General features: G+C 40.3%; 1 long non-coding RNA gene across 1 annotated transcript in view; it reads right to left on the reverse strand.

The window, feature by feature from the left end:
• Window positions 1–8094: 8094 nt before the first annotated feature.
• LOC136863294 (uncharacterized) overlaps window positions 8095–12200 on the reverse strand; it is a 375222-nt gene continuing 371116 nt past the window's right edge. The window contains exon 4 of the long non-coding RNA XR_010859190.2: window positions 8095–8179. This is a non-coding gene — a long non-coding RNA (uncharacterized lncRNA). The remainder of the gene's footprint in view (window positions 8180–12200) is intronic.

Genomic DNA, 12200 nt, shown 5'->3' on the forward strand with positions numbered 1-12200 from the left:
CACGCTCTGCTACCACTTGTTACCGTGTTTTAGCGGTAGGTAGAGGTGAAAGAAGGTGCGGGCGTGAACGGGTCTCAAACTACGGAATCAGAGTTAATGTAAAATTTAACAAGGTTATATTTCATCATCATCTGTTTACCCTCCAGGTTCGGTTTTCCCCCCGGACTTAGCGAGGGATCCCACCTCTACCGCCTCAAGGGCAGTGTCCTGGAGCTTCAGACTCTTGGTCGGGGGATACAACTGGGGAGTATGACCAGTACCTCGCCCAGGCGGCCTCACCTGCTATGCTGAACAGGGGCCTTGTGGAGGGATGGGAAGATTGGAAGGGATAGGCAAGGAAGAGGGAAGGAAGCGGCCGTGGCCTTAAGTTAGGTACCATCCCGGCATTCGCCTGGAGGAGAAGTGGGAAACCACGGAAAACCACTTCCAGGATGGCTGAGGTGGGAATCGAACCCACCTCTACTCAGTTGACCTCCCGAGGCTGAGTGGACCCCGTTCCAGCCCTCGTACCACTTTTCAAATTTCGTGGCAGAGCCGGGAATCGAACCCGGGCCTCCGGGGGTGGCAGCTAATCACGCTAACCACTACACCACAGAGGCGGACAGGTTATATTTTCTTTTTAATATGAAGAAATAACAAGCATTGCAGGTACAGAGTAGCAAGTCAACAAAATGTAGGTACAATATTTACTGGATTTGGGCTCAGCGCCCTTACTTCACAATTCGTGGGCAATCAGCCCAACCTTACTTCAAAATAAGTTTTACCAGAGGGGCAGAAAACCCCATTCATGTTCAGGAGCACTTGCTCCAAATTACACTGAAAAGCCTCCACGAGGCATACAACACTCAATTTTCGAAAAAGAGCCACTCGCTCTCAACTTTAAGCCTCTCAAAGGCCACACCAAACTCCACCTTCAAGTTGTCCTCTCAGGACATAGACACAGGGGTAACATACCCAACCTACTGAGGTCAATTAAATGAAAAAGGGTAATTACAATGACCTCTAAAGAAACAATTTGAGAGGAGGCGATCTGCACTCCTAATGTATTTGTTTCAAAACCTAATTTGGCTCTAGGCCACTGATGCAAGGGCTAATCCCATACTACGGAGGTGACTTTAGAAAAGAAACAAATTTACATAATGTTAAGGAAGAATAGGTTGAGAAAATAAGTTCACCTCAAAACAATATGAGTGGGAGCTCGAGAGGGTTAAGCACTCTCTATCCCAATATGTAGTTTAAAAGATAGAATAGATACAAGTTTCTTTACATTTTTAAGGAAGGTTACATAATGGAAAAACTTCGGACCCGCCCCGAGAGTTAAACTGCTGAGCTAGCAAAGAAAGAACTTATTAATTGGCCATTACCTTGTTGTTGACCGCTGCCGAAGAAAGAGGCGCTTCCCGCCCCCTGCTATGTACTTTACACACTGAAAGATGGAACAGAAGTGGCCCGGAGACCCTAAAATCAGCCGTTTATATTCTCTCGCGGAAGGTTCGAGGCGTTAGGGGAATGAAAACACCCTCCCACAAACTCTTTATTGGGTAGGATACAGCAACATCTTCAAGTTGGGGGAAGATAGATCCGATTGGTCAGAAATTAATAAAAGAAATTCGGGATTGGCTAAATACAAAACAAGGGGAAAGAGAGGGGTATACAGCCAACTTAAACAATAACAGAAAGAAATTTAACAAGAAACAAACTTTTGAAATAAAAATTTCTCCAAAAAATAGTTCTTTCACTCCGCACTAGGGTGCACTATTGTTGATCTTCAGTAGTGTCCTCTAGAAGAGAAAGTTCACACTTCTTACTACAAGCAAAACAAAAATACGTCGAAAATGACACAGTTCAAAAACTCTAAAATTTCCAGGTAGTGACATCTTCTGAGAAACTTGAAAATTAATACCGTCAATAAAGTTCAGACTTCCTCCAGCAGAGGAGTTTCAACTGGCGCACATTTTAAATTAGCGGCGTGGAGGTGTACCGCCCGGTACAATTATTATTATTATGTTGTTGTTGTAAATGTAGGATACATATGACCTCAGAAACGGTGTTTTACTGTATTACAGTAGGTAATGTCAGATGGAAATTAGCAAATAAAAAATGCGCCTCAACCCAGGATCGAACCATCGACCTCCTGCATGCCAACCAAAAACTCTACCCATTGCACTAACTGTACAGCACGACTAATATGTGCTGACAGAGGTAGTTACTCTACATGTGGTTACAGTGTTGCCAGATTGCCACACTTCAACGTCCTTTTTCTGCCGGATATACTCGCAGGACGAAGTTTTGTGAGAGACATTTTTTTATTGCTGGCATGTGAGGAGTCGCGCTGCGACGCCCGAGTGCGCGAATTACGCTTCACCCTGTATATCGACTATCCACCAGCGAGTACATTTTTTGAACTGCCGTGTATTATTCCTGAATATTTTAGTGACCTAAAGGCGCCTGTACACTGTAGAGAAATATCTAGCTAGACTAGGCTGTCTCTAGCTAGGTTATTCTACTGGTTCCTGTAGACAGCGGGAGAATTTACTCTCCATAGAGCGGAAGTAGATTATCGCTATAGTAGCGCTAGCTAGACCGCTCTACTGTCTGTGTACACTGGCCTGACAGTCACGCAGAGTTCTAGCTAGTGCAGACTGACAGGCAGACATGTCCGACCGAAGGAAAAACATCGCTGCAGCTATTGCTGCACTGGAGCTGCTTAAGGAACGCAGTTCAAGAAGGTAAAAAAGAATATGGGCGAGAAACTGCATAGCAAAAAGTGAACAAGGACCATATGTAAAGTAGCTGAGGGAATTAACTACTGAAGACATGAATTCGTATGTGAATTTCGTACGAATGCCTAATGAGGATTTCCAGTGTTTGCGTGCATTAATTACCCCGAAAATATAAAAATCCAGGTTACACATTTCAGAAAAACAATTTCACCATCAGAGCGATTCACTCTGACACTGAGATTTCTAAGATGAAATTCTAAAGGAATTTAATTATATTAGGTCCACCTGTTCAATACACTGCTGCCATTTAACAAATGGTCTGTTTAAAAAGTTACATAGTTGTTCAAAAAATACCTAGGACATGCTTCGACCTAGTTTAGAGGTCATCAGCAAAATAACATAAAGAAGAAAGACATATAACAAAAACAGTGATACATAATAAATGCGAGATAAAATACAGTCAACAAATGCAATGGGAGATGTTAAAATGTAAATAGCTTCAATATTAAAACTATATTCAACTAGTACAATGGAAATCTGTTAAAAATGTACATGGATTCAAACTTGGACAAATTAAGTTGTAAGTGTGGGTCCAACCGTATTGAATACAATTTTGGTTGGCTGGGGGAAATACCTAAAGAATAGTGAAGACAGTTAGATATTGTTCTAATCGGTCATGTTTCTGGAAACGGAGTGAAGTTATTGAAAGATCCGTTATATTGCATCACGGAGAATACAAGTATAGCCAGGATGTCATCTTTCCTCCAGCCCTATGCTTGTGTAGATCAGGTTGGGTCGGTGTTGACCTCCACACTGGCTGGCGGCCGTTCCGAGCGCCAACATTAATTATATTAGGTCCACCATTCAACTAGGTTGCCGTAGGGAAATAGCTACGGACAGCAGTGGTCATGCTTACTGTGCGGGCCACACCGTGCGCGTTAGCATATGCTAAGTACATGGAGGAAACAGTGGATACGGTCTTCCTGCCGTAGATTGCCAGCCGCCTGGAGGCGGTGCATTCGAGCAACTGTCTCCTTCAAAATTCCAGGATGTACGCTTCCAACATACGCCGAGACATAATACAAAAAAGAAATTAAACTAAAGAAGTTAAGTTTATATATTAGAATAGTGGATTATGAGGTCAAAAATGGCTATTTATTCAGGCCGACCACTTTGAAAAACGGCGAATAAGAAACGTAATGAACATTTCAACAATACACTGAACATTATGAAAAATAATGAACATTAAGACACATATACCTTACAGTGAAAAAGGAATGGTAAATATTGTTTATTGTTTATTGTTCTTCTCCAGACCTACAGTATACAAATACCCATTTGATCTGATAAATGAGAAAAATAACAATGCCCAGCCTATAGCCAGATTTAAACTACAATGATATGAACAATAGATACCGATAAATGGCTATGCACAACTCCTTACCGGAGATTCAATGGCCCTGGCACTGCGGCATTGACGGCACACGTATTTACAAACAGGCAAATTTTAAAATGGTAAATTATAATGGCAAGATTAAATACAATAAAAACTAAAATGAAATGAAATTCGCCACTGATAGGGCCAAAATTAAATGAAAATGAGCAACAGATGCTGTTAATCAGTTGACTTGACAATGTTGCGCATCAGCTGGGGTTACGCAACATTAACCATGTCCCAGATTTGCCTGCCTGAGTAAGCTTGTCTGGAACACAATTCCACTCCTAGCAAACCCAGGCAGGATCACGTTTACTGCTGAGTATGCTGACTTTATGTTTACACAGGGCAGTCCTCTACCATGTCATTGCTCCACTTACTCAATCTGCTGCGTTGTTATCTCTGTTACCACACAAGCACTGCACTATTTAGAGTTCCATACTACAATTAATAACAACTCTAGATAATTCCAATCAACACGTACCGCTACTTACTATAATCGCTCTCATGTATGACCCCCAATCACTTTTCACCCCTAGCTTCTTTAACAACAACCACCATATAACATCACAGACCAATTTTACCATTCTCAAACTCTGCCATAAACCACAGTACATTAGCCTCTATAATTTTCTCCATCCACACCTACTTAATACCACACTTACTGTTCTATTTACTCTAATACCACACGCTTATATCTGATACATCTGTTCTAATAATTACACTACGAACGTCAAATACAAACTATCATTACACCATTTAACCACTTTTCTTAGCCGTATACCACCATAAACTCTCCAAGCACATACCTCCCCCTTGTCTCTTATTCATCAGCTTACTATGCATACCAAACACTTATCACGCACAAATAGCATCCAACATGTACATCTATCATTACGCCAATTATTCACTCCTCAACCTTCAATTACTTTCACGCTTTCATCATCAATACAGCAAATGCTCACTTTTCTCAACCTTATACCACCATATTCATCAGTTCATTACTCATACCAAACATAGTTGGACTACGAATAACATAAGATTGCCATACTTCACTCCTAAATCCAATATACAACTCGGTAATTACTTTTCCAAATCTCCTTCGCACTTTCAGACTCCCTAATCTCATACCTCATCTTTGACCTCTTATTCATTCATCATACCAAACACAAATTCACATATAATTAACATCAACTATCATTACACCAATTAACCACTTTTTCCAGCCTTATACCACCATAAACAAACCTCCGAACAAACAACATTATCAGATACCCCATTAAATACCTTCCCAAATTACACAACAAATACTCACTTCTCTCAACCTTATACTACCATATTAATCAATTAACTATTCATACCAAACGCAGTCCATATGCAAATGGCGTAAAATTACCATACTTCACTCCTAGATCCAATAAACAACTCACTAATTACTTTTCCAAATTTCCTTAGAACTTTCAAACTCTCTAATCTCATACCTCCTATTCACCTCTTATTCGTACAACATACCAAACACCGATTCACATACACTTAACATAAAATAACCATAGCCCATTTCACAAAGATACCATGCTCACCCCTTTTGTTGTCACCCTACCTTCTGTAACAATTTTCTTACTTCTTACTAGCTTTATTAGCGTTTTTACTTCTTGTAACAACACCCTTTTCAGTTTCACCTATTCTCCACATGTCTCTTAAGCTTCTACACCTTCCTTCGTCCCTTAGACTTCTGCTCATCCCTTTATTCCAGCGCCGCTCTATTCTCTTCCAGGTTGCCTCCGAACATTCCTTTTCTCCCTGGGCCGCCATTTCTTCACTGTTTCCTTTGCCTCTAGCTGTGACTGCGTCTGTGTCCCTAGGCCTACCTACTCTCGCCCCATTATCCACTGTTTGTAATCGCACTTACACTTGGCACCTCTCCCTGTTTCTCTTCGCACAGCACACTGACACTTTCGGTATTTACATTTCTACCATCCCCCATCTTCTCCAATATCACTATCTTTTACTTGCCTATCTTCCCCACTAATCGCTACACTTCTCTCTGCTTCTTCATCTTGTTTCATCTTCATTTCTAGGTCCATCAATATATTCACAGACCAGATTCTACTCCAGCTGCTGCTTGACACCACTAATTCCTGACCTCTGATGATTGCTCTCAGCCCATGATGTCTAGCTCGTATCATATGTTTTCTAAGAATTTTTCCGTTCCGAAACGCTTCATATCCCATGTCCCTCTTTATCCATATTTTCCCTCTGCATGTTACCCGCATTGCCAACCACAATATCAGCCATCAACGTACAAAACAGATGTACTTTGATAGGCCTGTTGCCTCTAATTCTTCCCACTCTCTGCACATCATCTGTGTCCGCTTCACTAAAATTGATTTTCATTTTCCCCTGAATTAGGTCCACTACTTTATAAATTGTAAGCACTTTGTCCTCCCTCTTCTCCTCTGGCACGCCATATATAAATAGGCATTTCTTTCTACGCTTTAGAGTGTTGGCTTCCACTTCTGCTTTCAGTTTCAGCACTTCCTCTTCTAATCGTCCTCTTTTCTCCCTTAATGCTGAAACTTCTTCGGCATTTTTCCTCACTTGCGATGCTGTGTCTTCTGTCCTTTCTCGGAATCATCCCTTCATTTTTGCAAACTCCCTCGTTTGCTATTAAATCATATTTTTGAGTTGCTCAAAGAGGCAGACTTCTACAACCACCTCTTTTACAACTCCACTGATTGCTTCCATGTCTTCCCAGCTCATATTTCTATGGAAGTCGGACCTGGGTTCAGCTCTACCCCCCCCCAATCCATAGCATTATCATAATCACCGCTGCTGATAGCATTAATTCTCCTTTCGTTTCCCTTTCTATTTTACACCCTCTTGTCTTCACTTATTCTTTCTTCTTTCTTCTCTGCCAACCTCCTATGATCGCCCTGTATTGCTTCACACCAATCATTGTCTTTAAACTCCTCACTTGCTTCCTGCCCTCAGCACCTACACTCCCTTCTCCCACTCCAGGGACCCTCCGCTCAATACGTCGTGCTCGCCAGTGGCTTAGGCTGAACTGGAAGAAGGAATGATGAACTAATACATATTCACACTGCATTTATAGTTCTATTCCAAGGAGAAACACAGTTAAATCTACATAAGGTGATCACCTTCGACTCAGGCTGGACGTGATAGATACAGGCAGATGGTCAGAGTACGGCCCACGTTATCTCTTTATTCCATGGTTCTAATTCTCTTCCTAACCTTTCGGTATGACATACCGGTACCGATTTTTACTTACGTTGTCTACAATATCTTCTGACGTATTTTATAAAGTAACTACACTCCTTGTTCGCAGCTTTGTCTAATACATCTAAGGTGCCTTTATTATTTTCGCATATAACTCGATAGGCACGTTGTCATTTATTTCACAATGAAAAACAAATGGCGTACAATATGAGTGACTTCTGGGTAACATCTTGGAAATTCTTTGTTGCCGATAGTTATTTTCAGGTTAGCGGATTTTTGCATTTCTCCATGCTGACTCGAACACAATTATTTAAGTATGTACATTACATTTAGGAAATGTTGAAACATACTTTAAAATTTACCTTGGAACATTACGAGAAACTGACATCGGTAATACGAGTACATAAAATACTGTACAATATTTACGTGATGATCAAAATACGTAACCAAGAAATTACAAAATATTGGTCAAGATATAAACGAGACAGCTATTCAACTCGCAAACTAAATTATAATTATAAATAATTCGAGAGTTATCAATTTCATGAATATCTGATTAATGACGACAAGTTGAATCGTACCCGCGATCATTAGTACAGAGACGAAGTCAGTAACGTTTATAGCCTATATTTTATTAAAATAAAATATTCTGTCGTTACTATGATAGCAACAGGAAGGTAACCAAATTAATCGTGACGTACCTGTGTCCTTTGCCATAGCGGCGAATGTTGCTCTCGCTGAGATGTGTTGGAGAGCTCATCATTTCATAGCGGCCTTCTGGAATCTGCAAAGTAAATGAAACTATTAGAGGATCGTGTTCTGAGCTCGACGTATGTCGATTTATTTTTATAATAACATTTATTTGTTTATGCAGCACAAAGTCATCTCTGTACAGGCCACGAAAATTCTGGAAGGAAAGGAAGGTGTAGGTTTCCACTATACGTAACTCAGCACTTTGAAAGTGGGAGCTATTAGACTGACCGTCCTTTATCCCAGGAATTAACTTCGTACACATTTCTGCTGTAGGCTGAAAGTGCCCCTGGGCATCTCCCTCTCTAGAAGTGGAATCCTATTTCTAAGCTTTTCGCCTTCTTGACGGGGTGATGGTTTATTTTTATATATATAATTTCGTCTGGCTATTACTAGCCTGCTGCAGCCTTTCTAAGGCAGACCCTCCGACGAGGGTGTGTGGCATCTGCTGTGTATGCGAACTAGGCGCTTTTGTAGTGGAGGATAGTGTTGATTTTGGTGTGTGAGTTACATGTGAATTAACCATTTAAGGTTAGAATCGCCGACCCGGCCGGGAATCGAACCCGGGGCTCTCTGACCCGAAGAGTACTACCCTGACAAGTCGGGCAAGGAGCCGGACGAAGTGATGGTGAAATAAGACCACTTCCTTCCGGGTGAACTGAGTGCACCTTTACCTCCTCTTTCTTTATACGTATAACTCACAACATTGCTACACTACACTTAAGAGATGTTGCATGAAATATAACAAGTAGAGCTCGGATTTCCATGCAAATGCATGTTTTTAAATAAGACAGCTACAGTTCTCAAACTTTGCAAATATTCGTTTTATGGCTTAACGATTCCAAATAACAGTTCATTTTCCCTGCATGTTTGCATGTTACGGCCTTTTCTAGGAAAAAATTCATGCATAATGCATACTTTGAATATTTTGGATTTAATTGCTAACATTTGGACGTTTAATATTCCAGAATAAGACTTTTCTTCTGACTTTGGCACATACATAATGTTAACTTGCATGGCAGTGCCTTTTATGAATGTTGTTTGCAGAATATGGGACCGTTTCTCTACGGTATACAGTATGTCTATTATTGAGAGACGGAGAGTATGTATTCCTGGCATCCTATGTGACAACCAAAGTTAGAACATACGGTAAAGGTCCTATAATCCAATTAACCAAGCATGTTCTTATCTGTTGCTTCAGTAGACATTGATGTAAGCCGGAAGGCCCCACAAATCAAAACTTGTATCTCACTTCTGTGACGCCGCATTACTGAGATGAAGCCTTTACGGACTTCGGTTTTGCACTGAACCTTCTTCCATTGTTATCCTGGAATGTCCTATCCAAAACTCTCACTCGTCACATGTCCTTTTTATCGCAGCAGGCAATCGGTACAAGTTATTGAGGTCATCCAAATGCATCTACAATAATCACACGCAGAATTAGCTGCGGCAGCTACAGATAGGTTGAACAAAGTGATCGGTTCAAATCCTGATTTTGAATTCGTCAAGCATATAAAAGACGTATTATGGAGAAAATGCGAAAGACGTACAATTTGACTTCACTTTGTCCCGAATGCCTTCAAGTATGCACTTGTCACTTCTTTTGACGTAGAATGCTTAAGCATGTGCTGACAAATACACAGATGAGCTTAGATCAAGACAATTTGGAGAAATTACGGTAGTTGTTGTACAATGTTTCAAAAGGAATCGAATTTCGATAGTGTATATTTTCCTATTTATTGTGCATGTTGTGCCATATGTTAGAGCATGCATATTTTGAGATTTGATAGTGCATGGAAATCCGGGCTCTACTAATAAGTCATTCATACATATTCATGCGTCAGTACTTATTTGATGTTGAATGAGTTTTGTTGTCTATCTATGTTTATATAAAAGTAAGATTGTAGTGCTATTCAGTCTTAGAATTAAAAGTTATTATACTGATTTCGAACTGAAAAAATTGGAATTAAGTCATTTACATGATTGCATAAATGTTGGAAATTTAGCATTTATAGGTAGGCCTATGCATCTCTTATTTCCATTTACTTTCTATGTACGATATCTGAAAGCAAACATTTCGATGAAGGCCTAGTTTCACTGCAGAGCTTTGGAGAAAAAGTGAGTTAGGCTTCTCTCCGTCTTTCTTTGCGCTCTGTTACTACACTGAGCATAGTTCCTCTGTAATCTTCTGAGTGTACAGCTCAGTCACTCCTCGTCTTGACAAGAAAAATCTATTCCAGAAACCATGAATTGCTACTTTTTAGACGTGATATTGCCCAAAAGTTACTAAAAGCTTAACTGTCATCTTTAGCGCGCGCTATTGTTAGAGTAAATTTTTATCGGAAGTGTTCCGACATCCATGCACAGAAGGAGATCATGTTAGAACTTTTCCAACATACGAGCACAACAGGAGGTCGTGATGTCAGAACAATTCCGAAATACGAGCGTTACAGGAGATCGTAATGTCAGAACATGTCTAATATGCTAGCAAAAAAGAGATCGTGATGTCAAAACATGTCTAACATACGAGCATAAAAGAAGATCGTGATGCCTCAAGATATACAACGTACGACCACAACAGGAGATCGTGATGTCAGAACATGTCTAATATACTAGCACAAAAGGAAATCTTGATCTCAGAAGATATACAACATACGGGCACAACAGGAGATCGTGATGCCAGAACATGTCTAATATACTAGCACAACATAATATCGTGATGTCAGAACATGTCTAATATACGAGCACAACAGGAGGTCGTGATGTCATAGAATACATAATCACACTAATTATACAAAGTACTTTCCTATTTACATACAAAAAACAACTTCACTTTTTGTTCACAAATCCACATGTACTGTATTATACTCAGCGTATCATTAATGTACCTGTAAATAGAATAGTGTACGATGAATATGAAAGTACGTGTGCGTGATATTTCTCGGCACACTAAAACAGGCATTTTCTGCGACATGGGAACGAGACATCACTAGGAAGGAAGAAGTCATGGTCTTAATAAAGGTACAACGTCTGGCATTTGACCGGTGTCAAAAAAGAAAAACTTCAGAAGAAGGGCTGGTGACGTTGAGGTTCGAAACCTACTTCTTCCAATTGCAAGTTTATAGCCACAAACCCGTACTGCGTAGCCAACACAATCGATATGCAAGCACGTACTAAATGTATGTATGTATGTATGTATGTATGTATGTATGTATGTATGTATGTATGTATTGAGCCCATAATTCTACCTTGCTGAAATTTCAACTACAAGATGGAGTGCATCAATATTTTTATTGTAATAATCATCTCGCGTTCCGTGGAATGACAACTCACAGCGGGAAGCGGCCCACCACACATCGAACGAAGTCGGAACGTTTCGGAAGACCTCGGGTAATTAATAATGAAATTCTGGATAATAACCCTCATTGTGAGAGATGTCAGCACTGTCTTTAACAAAGAAATAAGTAATTAAGAGTTTTGGGAAATATTTAATGAAGCTAAAATCCACACGGTGAAATGTATTTAATTATGTTCGGAGAGAAGTTGGCATCTATTTTGGCCGAGAGTAATACACCTGTCAAGGACATACAGTCAAAATTCGTGGGAAACGTCGTGCACGAAATTAATTAATTACGCCCGTTAAAGAAACAGGAAAAATCAGCAAACAACACCATCATGACTGGAAAAATAGGTGGAATCTCTGGGGTGAGTCTCAAAGAAATCGGCCCAGTGGTCATCAAATGGAATGATAGCACCACAGTGGATAACGCCAAGCAGAGCGTCCCTTCTAAATGCATAAATACCCCCCTCCTCAGACAGGAGAGTCAGTCATCATTCACTTATCGGAGAGGGTGAATCTGCGTCAGGCGACATTAAGAAGAAGATTTACAGTGGACGAAATAGACTTGTAGAATCTCTAAAGCCAGTTGACTTGAGGGATGAATATATCACCAAATGGTAAATGGTGAACGGAGACCAATTAGATATTGAAACATTGTATCCACGATATCCATCCCGGTCGGGGAAGAAAATCATAAGTTAAATAATTGTAGAAT

This window comes from Anabrus simplex, chromosome 2 (genome assembly GCF_040414725.1).
Source record: "Anabrus simplex isolate iqAnaSimp1 chromosome 2, ASM4041472v1, whole genome shotgun sequence".
Lineage (NCBI taxonomy): Eukaryota > Metazoa > Arthropoda > Insecta > Orthoptera > Tettigoniidae > Anabrus > Anabrus simplex.